Genomic DNA, 14618 nt, shown 5'->3' on the forward strand with positions numbered 1-14618 from the left:
TGTCTCAATCCATCTAATCCGTCGATGTCGGCCTTCCGCATCTGCGGAAGGTGGCAGAACTACAGTGGTGTTTGTCAGACCAGAAGACATCCCGAAAATCGGTCTTCTCACGAAAAAAGTCTGTAGCATCTGAACTGTTTAGGCTACAAACTAATATGACCCGGACGGAAAGATGACTCTCAAGAACACGATGGTGTTCTCCAATTTGCTCACAAGCGTCACGGGTCTCGTCTGAGGTCGGTAACGCCGATCTGCCAACTTCTGTCTCACAATTCTTGTCTGAAGGTAACCCGGTAGCAGTAAAATAAAAGGCAGCAATGTGATTTTTTTGCTTCAATAGAGTGATAAGGGGTGTGCAACTAGTTTCTCGTCACACACAATAAATGAATGCATTCAGCCAAAAATAGATTAATTTTCATCAGCTGACAACAGAAGTGCACCTCTATTTGGCTAGCAGCCACACACATAAAGTACCTGACAATGAAAGAGAAAGGTATCTTTGTCAAATGATGTCATATGTTTAAAATAGAAAGAATGTAGTCAGCTATATTTCCTAATATTTTGCTTGGAGAAAATCTCTCTCTCTCATTAAGTTGTTCTACACATTGCTTTTGCTTACTGGAAGATGACAGATGAGATTTCTATTGTGTTTTTGATAACTTTTTTTACAGTCAGATTATTGAGGTCATAGTATAGTCCCCTCAGTGCAACATTTTCCACCTGAATGCCTACGAGACAATCTGCCTGGAATTTGTATTTCTTTCTCCATTTCCTAACATAAGAGTATTATGTTGAAATATACTGAACAGAAATATACATGCAACATGCAAACATTTTGAAGATTTTACTGAGTTACAGTTGATATAAGGAAATCAGACAATTGAAATAAATTCATTGGGCCTAATCTATGAATTTCACGACTAGGAATGCATCTCTTGGTCACAGATACTGTACCTAAAATAAAGGTAGGTTGTGGATCAGAAAACCAGTCAGTATCTGGTGTGACCACCATTTGCCCCATGCAGCGCAACACATCTCCTATGCATAGAGTTGATCAGGCTGTTGATTGTGGCCTGTGGAATGTTGCTGGAGTCGCTAGATATTGGCGGGAACTGGAACACTCTGTCGTACACGTTGATCCAGAACATCCCAAACATGCTCAATGGGTGGCATGTCTGGTGAGTATGCAGGCCATGGAAGAACTGGGACATTTTCAGCTTCCAGAATTTGTGTACAGATCCTTGTGACATGGGGCCTTGCATTATCATGCTGAAACATGACATTATGGCGGTAGATGAATGTCACGACAATGGGCCTCAGGATCTCATCACAGTATCTCTGTGCATTCAAATTGCCACCGATGAAATGCAATAATATTGTGTTCGTTGTCCATAGCCTCTGCCTGCCCACACCATAACCCATTGTTTTGTGTGACAATACTGCACATTCTAGAGTAGCCTTTTATTGTCCCCAGCACAAGGTGCACCTGTGTAATGATCATGGTATTTAATCAGCTTCTTGATATGCCACACCTGTCAGGTGGATGGATTATATTGGCAAAGGAGAAATGATCACTAACAAATTTGAGCACTACATTTGAGTGAAATAAGTATATTTTTTTTGCGTAAGAAAAATGTCTGTGATATATTCTTTCAGCTCATGAAACATGGGACCAAGACTTTACATGTTGCATTTCTTTTTTGTTCTTTATAGGTTCCTAGAGGAAGGAGAGCTACGATTGACTCTCACATAGGTTCATTGCCAGAAGTCACAAGTGCTGACAGGGGAAATATTACAACCAATTCACTGACAGAAATGTGCAAAGCAGGTAATTAGGCTGGCAGGTTAGGATAGTGTCAGTCTCAGTTGAGCTGATGCAAAAGTTGGGGTTTGAACAAATGCATTTTGGCCACAATGTTCTCAGCACCCAGACGCTCTTGACAATTAACATGCAAGATGGTCTTGTAATTAAGAAGGGTTAGTGGTGACTTTCATGTTATTCATCTACATTGCAGGTAGCAAATGCTGCAGCAGTGCCTTTACCACAAGGCATGGAACCTTATATTCTGCATTAAATATTTAGTTTTGGAACTGCATAATGTTAATATACGGTGGCCCTAAAAGGAAAGGTATTCATTTATAATACATTAATATGCCCCTTTCTGTGTTTTCAAACATTGCCGCACATGGGTGATGTGCACAATTTGGATGCAGAACACGGCAGTTCTCATATACTGTCAGTAAAAAAAGCCTCCTTTTACATGGTGCTTATGAGTGTATTTCACACTACTTTTGGATTATAATTGGATTTTAAGGCTTTTATGAATGTCCTGCTTAATATCATGTTTGTGTTATTGTCACAACACTGTGTTATACTTAAAAAACACTTCAACTTCAACCAGTGAAATGGCTATTTGACCTGCTTTGCTACCAGCCATGTCAATGAGTGTTAGCATTCTAGCTAACAACTGCTGCATCCAAAATAGGCATTGTCCAAAGATCACAACCAAATAAATGTATAATCTTAGGGCTAATTGCAACCATTGACGGCCACCAGATTAATCCCCAGCTTGTCTCTCGTTAAACCATCAATACGTGCTAAAGTCACCTACACAACTGATTTCAATTGCAACCATTATTGGCCACCAATTTACCTTTCTCTGAAGCGGATGTTCGGGTTAACCCTAAGTCCTTATTTCTGCAACAAAAAAAATCTATGTTATTTCGCTCTCGTGGATATTATCCTCGGAACAATTTAATCCTGAAATAAAGTATTTCATTTCCTCGTTTACCAAGGCAAATCTACTATGGCAATGTTGCCTACCCTACACATTTTATGAATGGTGTGTGATTACATTTTAATTTCCAATTTATGTAATGGATGAATGTCTTAATAAAATATGGCAATTTCTTATCAAGAGGGTTAAAGGAAATACTCCAGAATTGTAAGTTACACATTTGACATTTGGATCTAAATTGTGATTGGTTGTATTTTTAAATGACATTTTATTGTATTATAATAAATGTATTTAAAGTTGCACAAATTATATTATAATGTGTTTTGTTTCCTCCGTTTCTGGTTAGGCTGCTAAAGAAGAGTAACATTTCCAATGTTGTGTGGATAGCGCCGGATATTGATTTATTTTTAGAACAACATAATAACACTCAAAATGTAACCTTTATATATTTTTTACAGGGCTACAGTAATAAGGCCAATAGCCTAGGCCTACTGTGGTATATTCAGGGACGGATTACCGAACGAGATCTCCAGGCAGCCCCCAACATATTTAGCATTTTGGGGGTTGTGGGTCGAGACCCCCCAGATAGCATACGATAGCATAATGTGTAGAGTTGCAAGAATTGTGCTTCAAAATGGAAAAATTCTCTCTGACTCATGGCTAAATATGTAGAATAGGAGGAAATTACCTTGAAATCTGCAAGTATTTTGCCATGGGGCGGATAGAAAATGTTGCAATTGTATTATACATTTTATGCAATTCTACCCATTTTGCCATGGGATGGAGAGAAATCTTAGCCGTTTTAAAGCTCATTTCCTGCAATCCTACACATTTTTCCATGACTTGTGCCATGTTAATATGATAGCTAAGAGTGACTAACAAAATCAGTGTGGGCCCCCTTGAAGATCGGTGCCCCGGTGCCCCAAATGCAGTAGTCAGTAGGGAGAGTATTTGGAAGTCGTTATCTTAAATCGAAGAAACAGATGCAAAGTGCTTTGTTATAATGATATTTAAATTGTCTATCACACATGTTGCTGCAATCCACATTACTTTTATTTACAATGTGGCAATTAATTAGCAGTTGGTCTTCAATAACTTTATTTTCATTGTAGGCATTAAACATGTTAACCTGACTAGGGTACGTGGGACGCTAGCGATTATCTGAGAACAGCGCCCAGCAGACAAATCATTACAAACAGTAACCAGCCAAGTAGAAGAGTTACACAAGTCAGAAATAGAGATAAAATGAATCACTTACCTTTGATGATCTTTTTATGGTTGCACTCTGAAGACATTCATTTACTCAATAAATGTTCATTTTATTCGATAAAGTCTCTCTTTATATCCAAAAACCTCCGTTTTCTTTGTGTGTTTTGTTCAGTAATCCACAGGCTCAAACGTAGTCAAAACAGGCAGACGAAAAGTCCAAATAGTATCCGTAAAGTTCAGAGAAACATGTCAAATTATGTTTATAATCAATCCTAAGATTGTTTTTAGCCTAAATAATCGATAATATTTCAACCGGACAATAACGTTGTCAATATAAAAGGTAAACAAGAAAGGCGCACTCTCAGTCTCGCACATGAAAAATCTCTAGGCCACTGTAGTGTCCACTCATTCAGACTGGTCTTACTGTCTCATTTTTCAGAATACAAGCCTGAAACTATTTCTAAAGACTGTTGACATCTAGTGGAAGACATAGGAAGTGCAATTTGAGTCCTAAGTCAATGGATACTGTAAAGGTATTCAATAGAAAACTACAAACATAAAAAAATCCTACTTCCTGGATGGATTTTTCTCAGGTTTTCGCTTGCCAAATCAGTTCTGTTAAACTCACAGACATTATTTTAATAGTTCTGGAAACTTTGGATGTATATCCTAGCTTCTGGGCCTGAGTAACAGGCAGTTTATTTTGGGCACGCTTTTCATCTGGATGTCAAAATACTGCCCCCTACCCCAAAGAAGTTAACAAAATATTCATAATTGACATTTCCAGTCAAATAATTTAATTTCAGTTGTAATATGTGATATTTTTCGATGTATCTTTTTCCTATTTAGATAGTCTTGTTCCTGATGTTACTTCATTGGGGTGGGAGTAGTGAACACAGACAATAACTATCTAGTATCAAGCTGGCTTGACACTAACAATGTCAGTTCAGCTGGTCTGTATAGTTTATTCTGCTTTTCATTTTATTGCAACCATGATTTAGCTCGGAGCTCTGTCTAATCTCCCGTTAAGAAATCACAATTTCGCAGCCAATCAAAATTCCCAAGGCAGTGTGGAAAAAGTCAGATTTGGCTTAACGATGGGATCCAATGGATAAATGATCAAATAGCAGGACAGCTTTTGTCCTTGAACTCTTAATGGGGTACGAGTAGTACTGGGTGTCAAGGCTGATTTTACAAGTTGTCCTGAATGTTTTTTTTGTCTCCCTGCCTTTAAACTCTTTATATAGTGCACTACTTTTGACCAGAACCCTATCACTACACGGGGAATAGAGTGCAATTTGGGACACAGCATAAAGAATTCATATCAGCCTCACTCCTCTCTCTCATCATGTCTCATTAACAACTCAGGCACTCCTTCCGCATAATCATCTTCCTCTGTGCTGTCCCCCTCTAGCCTGTGTGGAGGGACTCATTATTTGCTCCAAGAGCAACAGACAGACAAACACCAACGTATATCACTAAGGTCATGCTGTTTTACAGGGGACAGGAAAGGATTGTGTTAGGGAGAAAAAAATACTAACGAAATTCATTACATTTGGGGTTTTGGATTATGCCAATATGCTTGGTTTTTGAGATGGTCAAAAAGTGCAGTATTTCATTGGTATGGGGTAAATTATTGTGGCCCTGGCGGCTCAGAATAATCAAATGGTTTGACTGCACAGAGGTTCCTGGGAAGAACAGGGGACCAGTGTGTGTGAATGATGGGGAGGGAGGATTTCCTATCTCCATCAGAAAGGACAAGACATTGGTTGGTTCCCATTCCTGCTCAATCTGGCATGCCTTCTCGATACGCATTCACACATCAAGTATACTCTTGAGTTGGGCTAGGGGATGGAACAACTGAGCTTGTGGTCATGTGTGAGTTTGTATGTATGTATGTGTGTTTGTGTGTGGGTGTGGGGGCGGTCTATGGGTGGAAGGGGAGAGAGGGGTAGAGGTGTTTGTGTGAAGGGGTGGGGTGTGTTCGTCTATGCATCCCACATTGTGTATGCATCACACATTATTGATTTACCATTAGGTTTTATGGGTATTATGACTCATACTGTGGGTCTCTATATCTCTCAGATATAGGATAGACACTTCAGATCAAACTTCCTCTAAGATTTTTGGGAGGGACTATCTGTTTTTCCATGTAGCGAATCTGTTATGCAATGTGTTTGTATGGTCTAATAGCATTAAGGCCCCAAAATGTTTTTCCGAAAAAAATATATATAAAAAAATCAAGTGGTCTTAAAATTCAAAATAAAAAAGTGTAACGCCCTGGCCATAGAGAGGGGTTTTTGTTCTTTATTTTGGTTAGGCCAGGGTGTTACATTGGGTGGGCGTTCTATGTTCCTTTTTCTATGTTTTTGTATTTCTTTGTTTTGGGCCGTGTGTGTGTGGCTCCCAATCAGGCACAGCTGAAGCTCGTTGCTGCTGATTGGGAGTCACACATAAGGAGCATGTTTTTCCTTTGGGTTTGTGGGTAATTGTTTCGGTCAGTGTTTTGTTCCAGACAGGACTGTTTGCTGTCGGTTTACTCTTTTCTTGTTTTGTATAGTGTTCACGTTGTTTATATTAAATTCTAATAATGAACACTAACTCCGCTGCACCTTGGTCCACTTCTTCAGACGACAGCCGTTACAGAATTACCCACCACCAAGGGACCAAGCAGCGGAAGAGGGAGGTCCGGGCGATGGAGGAGACGCCGGCCAGCAGACGGGGTCGCTGGCGTCGGTCGAGGAAGCCCGGAAGACACCCCCAATAAAAAAATTTTGGGGGGCTAATGGGGTGGTCCGGAAGGGCAGAGGAGGAGCCCAGACCACTGCTCTCGTGGGGGATGACGGCAGAGGAGGAGACGGAGATGAGGTGGTTTATTGAGGACCTGCTGAAGGAAGATCTGGAGGAGGAGCCATGGGATGCGGAGTTGCGCGCTGTGTCGCCAGTGCGTCCGCACAGCCCGGTGCGTCCGGTGGACATGCCCAGCACATGCCGTGCTAGGAAGGGCATCCAGCCAGGACGAGTGGCAAAACCGGCTCCACGCTTCAGTTCACCAGTGCGTGTTCACAGTCCTGTCTGGCCCATCCCTGCTCCCCGCACCAAGTCCACAGTGCATGTCCCCAGTCCTGTCCGGTCCGTCCCTGCTCCCCGCACCAAGCCCAAGGTGCGTGTCCACAGTCCTGTCCGGCCCGTCCCTGCTCCCCGCACCAAGCTCAAGGTGCGTGTCCCCAGCCCTGCCAGTCAGCAGTCGTCAGAGCTGCCCGCCAGTCAACAGTCGTCGGAGCTGCCCGCCAGTCAACAGTCGTCGGAGCTGCCCGCCAGTCAACAGTCGTCAGAGCTGCCCGCCAGTCAACAGTCGTCAGAGCTGCCCGCCAGTCAACAGTCGTCAGAGCTGCCCGCCAGTCAACCATCACCAGAGCTGCCCGCCAGTCAACAGTCGTCAGAGCTGCCCGCCAGTCAACAGTCGTCAGAGCTGCCCGCCAGTCAACAGTCGCCAGAGAGGTCAGACTGCGCTGAACTGCCGGAGTGGCCAGACTGCCCCGAACTGCCGGAGTGGCCAGACTGCCCCGAACTGCCGGAGTGGCCAGACTGCCCCGAACTGCCGGAGTGGCCAGACTGCCCCGAACTGCCGGAGTGGCCAGACTGCCCCGAACTGCCGGAGTGGCCAGGGACGCCCGCCAGCCCGGTGAGTCCTGTGCCTACGCCTAGGGACAGGCCTCTGTCATGTCTCCCCAGCCTGGTGAATCCTGGGTCAGTGCCGTCGGAGCAGCCAGGGTCGCCCGCCAGCCGGGCGCAACCATCGCCGCCCGCCAGCCGGGTGCAGCCAGGGTCGCCCGCCAGCCGGGCGCAACCATCGCCGGGCGCAACAAGGGTCGCCCGCCAGCCGGGCGCAACCATTGCCGCCCGCCAGCCGGGCGCAGTCAGCGTCGCCCACCAGATCTTCGGCGCGGCCAGGTGCGCCACCTAAGAGGGCGACGTCAAGGGTGGAGCAGAGGCCACGTCCCGCACCTGAGCCGCCGCCGTAAGAAGGCCCACCCGGACCCTCCCCTTCAGAGTCAGGTTTTGCGGCCGGAGTCCGCACCTTTGGGGGGGGTACTGTAACGCCCTGGCCATAGAGGGGTTTTTGTTCTTTATTTTGGTTAGGCCAGGGTGTTACATTGGGTGGGCGTTCTATGTTCCTTTTTCTATGTTTTTGTATTTCTTTGTTTTGGGCCGTGTGTGGCTCCCAATCAGGCACAGCTGAAGCTCGTTGCTGCTGATTGGGAGTCACACATAAGGAGCATGTTTTTCCTTTGGGTTTGTGGGTAATTGTTTCTGTCAGTGTTTTGTTCCAGACAGGACTGTTTGCTGTCGGTTTACTCTTTTCTTGTTTTGTATAGTGTTCACGTTGTTTATATTAAATTCTAATAATGAACACTAACTCCGCTGCACCTTGGTCCACTTCTTCAGACGACAGCTGTTACAAAAAGCTAAATTATCCTTGGTGTGACCTTCTTAAAAAAATGTATATAGCTGAGTAGAAAATAAGGAATATAATATATATTGTTTACTATTACTGAAACTGGACCCAGGTCGTAAATATAAAGATTCAGTCCACCTAAAATAAAGTGGAGACCCTTTACACTTCAGTGTTGTGATGCCAAAATTCAAGCAAAATGCATAGCCCATAGAAAAAAATGTATTGTTGGCTATTGTTCATCCTAATCAGACAGTTTTTTTACATAGACGGTACATAGGAGATAATATAAGACAAGTCCTGGAAACAATATAAAACTATGAAAAATCTGGGAAACGAGGCTTGATATTCATAGCTGATTTTGAAAAGGCATTTTGATAAAGAACGATTAGAATGTTTATATACAAGCCTGGATTATTTCAATTTCACCATTCCTCAAGGCAAAACTGCTCCAGCTCCTTCAAGTTGGATGGGTTCCGCTGGTGTACAGCAATCTTTAAGTCATACCACAGATTCTCAATTGTATTGAGGTTTGGGCTTTGACTAGGCCATTCCAAGACATTTAAATGTTTCCCCTTAAACAATTCGAGTGTTGCTTTAGCAGTATGCTTAGGGTCATTGTCCTGCTGGAAGGTAAACCTCCGTCCCAGTCTCAAATCTCTGGAAGACTGTAACAGGTTTCCCTCAAGAATTTCCCTGTATTTAGCGCCATCCATCATTCCTTAAATTCTGACCAGTTTCCCAGTCCCTGCCGATGAAAAACATACCCACAGCATGATGCTGCACCACCATGCTTCCCTGTGGGGATGGTGTTCTCGAGGTGTTGGGTTTGCGCCAGACATAGCGTTTTCCTTGATGGCCAAAAAGCTAAATTTTAGTCTCATCTGATCAGAGTACCTTCTTCCATATGTTTGGGGAGTCTACCACCTGCCTTTTGGCAAACACCAAATGTGTTTGCTTATTTTTTTTCTTTAAGAAATGGCTTTTTTCTGGCCACTCTTCCTTAAAGCCCAGCTCTGTGGAGTGTACGGCTTAAAGTGGTCCTATGGACAGATTCTCCAATCTCTGCTGTGGAGCTTTGCAGCTCCTTCAGGGTTATCTTTGGTCTCTTTGTAGCCTCTCTGATAAATGCTCTGCTTGCCTGGTCCGTGAGTTTTGGTGGGTGGCCGTCTCTTGGCAGGTTTGTTGTGGTGCCATATTCTTTCCATTTTTTAATAATGGATTTAATTTTGCTCCGTGAGATGTTCAAAGTTTCTGATATTTTTTTTAAACCCAACCCTGATCTGTACTTCTCCACCACTCTGTCCCTGACCTGTTTGGAGAGCTCCTTGGTCTTCGTGGTGCCCCTTGCTTAGTGGAGTTGCAGACTCTGGGGCATTTCAGAACAAGTGTATATATACTGAGATCATGTGACAGATCATGTGACACTTAGATTGCACACAGGTGGACTTCATTTAACTAATTATGTGACTTCTGAAGGACATTGGTTGCACCAGATCTTATTTAGGGGCTTCATAGCAAAGGGGGTGAATACCTATGCACCACTTTTCCAGTTTTTATTTGTATAATTTTTTGAAACAAGTCATTTTTTTCATTTCCCTTCACCAATTTGGACTATTTTGTGTATGTCCATTACATGAAATCCCCCCGCCAAAAAAATCCATTTTAATTACAGGTTGTAACGCAAAAAAATAGGAAAAACAGCAAGGGGGATGAATACTTTTGCAAGGCACTGTAGATGGTTGGGGTTGAGGGTAAGCATTTTTTAAAAACGAATGTAAAATGTACAGTCCGTAAAATGTTTGTAGAATGTATAAACTGGAAGTAGAAGCATACATGTTGTCCATTAGTTTACTCCTGTTAGGGGAAGGTTGATAGGGTTAGCGGGAAAATAATAAAGAAGGAAAATATATTATTTAAAAAAATATATACATATATACATATATATATATATATATATGGGATTGGAAATGACAATTACATTGATAGTACCCACAATCTGCAATATTGAAGCTGATCTGATCTTTCCCCCCAAAGAAAAAAAATGATTGGTGCAGGGTAGCTCAGGTTTGAAGTAACACAGTAAATAATGGTTACTAACAATGACTCGTTCCCTTTGATCCTTTTCTCTTTGATTGTGAACTTCTGACCGTGTCTGTAACAATTTTGTTTTGAACACTGATTGAAATTGTGTTCTTTACGTTTGGATCCACACTCTACTTACCAGATCATAAGCTTACCTGTGATCGATCTCTCTTGCTCTCGCTCTCTCTCTCTCTCCAACCAGATATAGAAGCCTGAAAAACAGTGATAACTGGGGCGAAAAGAACAGGCCATGGCTGAGAGGATGATTGCTTCTCAAAGTGGTAAGTACCATTCACAATGTCTGATCATCTGTTTTCGTCTCAACTGTTTGGCTTCGATTGTGGTTGATTTCGTTCCCATGTCAGTTCAGACTCCAGTGAATTTCTCTCTATATTTGGTAACAGATAGTTCCGATTAACTTATCAAGGAGGTCTCTGATGCATAGCGTGAGCTATTTTGAGTTTGGAGAGGAGAAAGGTGTTAGGTGGTTGTATTGAAACATACCAAGTGATCAGCAGGTAATTCATTACCCTATGGGTGTTTTCCTAAACCGTGGTCCTGTTGTGAGGGGAAAAAAAGGAAATGAAGTCAATGCGATTGAATTGAAAAGAGTAGGGCGTCATGAATCAAATTGATGGTTAGCTGTATAGAAGCCAGGAGGAATGTAAGGGCTGAATTAGATCTACATTATAGCAGCATAACATCTTATAAGATGAGGCAATGACATTACATAATCTAATATTCTTTATTGGCTATATACTGCGTGTTCCATATATTCCCATGATACAACCCACAGAGGGATGATTAGAGATTGCTGTTTCTCTCATATATCCCCTTTGACTGCTGAAACATGAAATTATGGTTTGGGAAATGCAATAAACACCAATTCTTCAAATTTGTGTTTTTTCATCAGAAAGGAATGCTTATGGGTACCTTTATGTGTTTGTAAAATATTACTGTTCTCAGATTTTAAATGAATCCATTTCAGATGTGTATTAAAATGGGTTTTGTTGCATAACACTATATTTTCATTGCTTAAATGTGATCGAATGTTTGTATCCTGTATATTTAACATATACACAAATCTAAACTCGGCAAAAAAAGAAACTTTCCTTTTTCATGACCCTGTCTTTCAAAGATAATTCGTAAAAATCCAAATAACTTCACAGATCTTCATTGTAAAGGGTTTAAACACTGTTTCCCATGCTTGTTCAATGAACCATAAACAATTAATGAACATGCACCTGTGGAACAGTCGTTAAGGCACTAACAGCTTACAGACGGCAGGCAATTAAGGTCACAGTTATGGAAACTTAGAAACTAAAGAGGCCTTTCTACTGACTCTGAAAAACACCAACAGAAAATGCCCAGGGTCCCTGCTCATCTGCGTGAACGTGCCTTAGGCATGCTGCAAGGAGGCATGAGGACTGCAGATGTGGCCAGGGCAATAAATTGCAATGTCCGTACTGTGAGACACCTAAGACAGCTCTACAGGGAGACAGTGGCAGACCACGTGTAACAACACCTGCACAGGATCGGTATATTCAAACATCACACCTGATGACAATGATAATGCCACCAGCCATACTGCTCGTTCTGTGCGTGATTTCCTGCAAGAAAGGAATGTCAGTGTTCTGCCATGGCCAGCAAATTGCCCGGATCTCAATCCCATTGAGGAATTCTGGGACCTGTTGAATCGGAAGGTGAGGGCTAGGGCTATTCCCCCCAGAAATGTCTGGGAACTTGCAGGTGCCTTGGTGGAAGAGTGGGGTAACATCTCACAGCAAGAACTGGCAAATCTGGTGCAGTCCATGAGGAGGAGATGCACTGCAGTACTTAATGGAGCTGGTGGCCACACCAGATACAGACTGTTACTTTTTATTTTGACCCCCCTATGTTCAGGCACACCTTATTCCATTTCTGTTAGTCACATGTCTGTGGAACTTGTTCAGTTTATGTCTCAGTTGTTGAATCTTATGTTCACACAAATATTTACACATGTTAAGTTTGCTGAAAATAAACACAGTTGACAGTGAGAGGGTGTTTCAGTTTTTGTTGAGTTTAACCTTATGCTATAGTGTTTTGCATTCATTAGGCCCCAATCTATAGATTTCACATGACTGGGGATAGGCCCACCCACTTGGGAGCCAGGCCCACCCACCGGGGAGATGGCCCATCCGATCAGAATAAATTTCCCCTTTCCCCCTCCAAAAGGGCTTTTTAACAGACAGAAATGCTCCTCAGTTTCATCAGCTGTCCAGGTGGCTGGTCTCAGACGATACCACAGGTGAAGAAGCCGGATGTGGAGGTCCTGGGCTGGCATGGTTACATGTAGACTGCCATTGTGAGGCCAGTTGGACGCACTCTTAAATTCTCTAGAACAATGTTGGAAGCAGTTTATGGTAGAGAAATGAACATTAAATTCTCTTTAGAATTGCCTTATATTGTACCCAGCAGAAGGCCCACTGTGTAATGGAGAAATAAGCTTTTTGTGCGTATGGAAAATGTATTTTATTTCAGCTCATGAAACACGGGACTAATACTTTACATGTTGCGTTTATATTTTTGTTCGGTATATATACTTTTTTTATATTGCGGTCACAAATGTATCATTTGTATGGTTGTAATTATGACATGTAATTATTTGTCACATTTGACTGTGTAAAACCTTGCAGAGGCGGATATATCTTGTTTTGCAACAAAATGTGATCGTTTGTCTCTCTGAAATAAACCAACTAAGTTTCAAACAAATGCAGTATCTTCAGAAGTAATCATACCCTTTGACTCATTCCACATTCTTTGATGCCTGAATTCAGTAGATAATTTCTCACCCATCTACACACAACACCCCATAATGTGAAAACATGTTTTTAGAAATATTTGCACATTCATTGAAAATTAAATACAGAAATATCTCAATTACATAAGCATTCACACTCCTGAGTCAATACATGTTAGAATCACCGATTACAGCTTTGAGTCTTTCTGAGTAAGTCTGTAAGAGCTTTGCACACCTGGATTGTACAGTATTTGCCCATAATTATTTACAAAATTCTTCAAGCTCTGTCAAATTGGTAGATTTTTTAAAGTCAAAACTGTAACTCAACCACTCAGGAACATTCAGGAACATTCACAGTCTTCTTGGTAAGAAATTCCAGTTTAGATTTGGCCATGGGTTTTAGGTTATTGTCTTGCTGAAAGGTGAATTTGTCTCCCAGTATCTGGTGGAAAGCAGACTGAACCAGGTTTTCCTCTAGGATTTTGTCTCTGCTTGGCTCCATTCCGTTTAATTTTTTTATCCTGTAAAACTCCCCAGTCCTTAACGATTGCAAGCATACCCATAACATGATGCAGCCAACACTATGCTTGAAAATATGGAGAGTGTTGTACTGGATTATGTGTTGTACTGGATTTGCCACAAACATAACACTATGTATTCATGATAAAAAGTGAATTGCTTTGCCACATTTTTTGCAGTATTATTTAAGTGCCTTGTTGCAAGCAGGATGCATGTTTTGGAATATTTGTATTCTGTACAGGCTTTTCACTGTCAATTGTTAGTATAGGATCCTCAGTTTTCTCCGATCATAGTCATTAAACTCTGTAACTGTTTTAAAGTCACCATTAGCATCATGGTGAAATTCCTGAGTGGTTTTCTTCCTTTCTGGCAACTAAGTTAGGAAGGACAAAGTATCTTTGTGGTTAATGGGTATATTGATACACCAGCTAAAGTGTAATTAATAACTTGCTCAAAGGTTAATGTCAAAGGGTCAATATCTGCTTTTAAGGCATTGGAAAAACTCCCTGGTCTTTGTGGTTGAATCTGTGTTTGACATTCAGTCCTCGACTGATGGATCTTAAAGTTAATTGTGTGTGTGGGGTACAGAGATGAGGTAGTCACTCCAAAGTCTACATGAAATGGCTAAAACGCAACACATTTTAAGATTTTGAATGGCCTAGTCAAAGTCCAGACCTAATCCCAATTAAGATGTTGTGGTACCGTAGGACTTGAAAAGAGCAGTTCATGCTTGAAAACCTAGAGTGTAAGGGGCCAATTACTTTTTCACCCAGGGGAAATGGGTGTTGCCGAACTTTGTTAATTAAATAAATAAAATAGGTCTACATTTTTT

At 41.9% G+C, this 14618-nt stretch overlaps 1 protein-coding gene across 2 annotated transcripts in view; it reads left to right on the plus strand.

Moving 5' to 3' along the window:
• LOC115205122 (leucine-rich repeat and immunoglobulin-like domain-containing nogo receptor-interacting protein 2) overlaps positions 1-14618 on the plus strand; it is a 433800-nt gene that overhangs the window by 240783 nt on the left and 178399 nt on the right. For both annotated transcript variants that reach the window (XM_029770790.1, XM_029770791.1), the window contains exon 4: positions 10691-10769. The gene's annotated coding sequence lies outside the window, so the exon portion shown is untranslated. The remainder of the gene's footprint in view (positions 1-10690; positions 10770-14618) is intronic.

This window comes from Salmo trutta, chromosome 13 (genome assembly GCF_901001165.1).
Source record: "Salmo trutta chromosome 13, fSalTru1.1, whole genome shotgun sequence".
Taxonomy (NCBI): Eukaryota; Metazoa; Chordata; class Actinopteri; order Salmoniformes; family Salmonidae; genus Salmo; species Salmo trutta.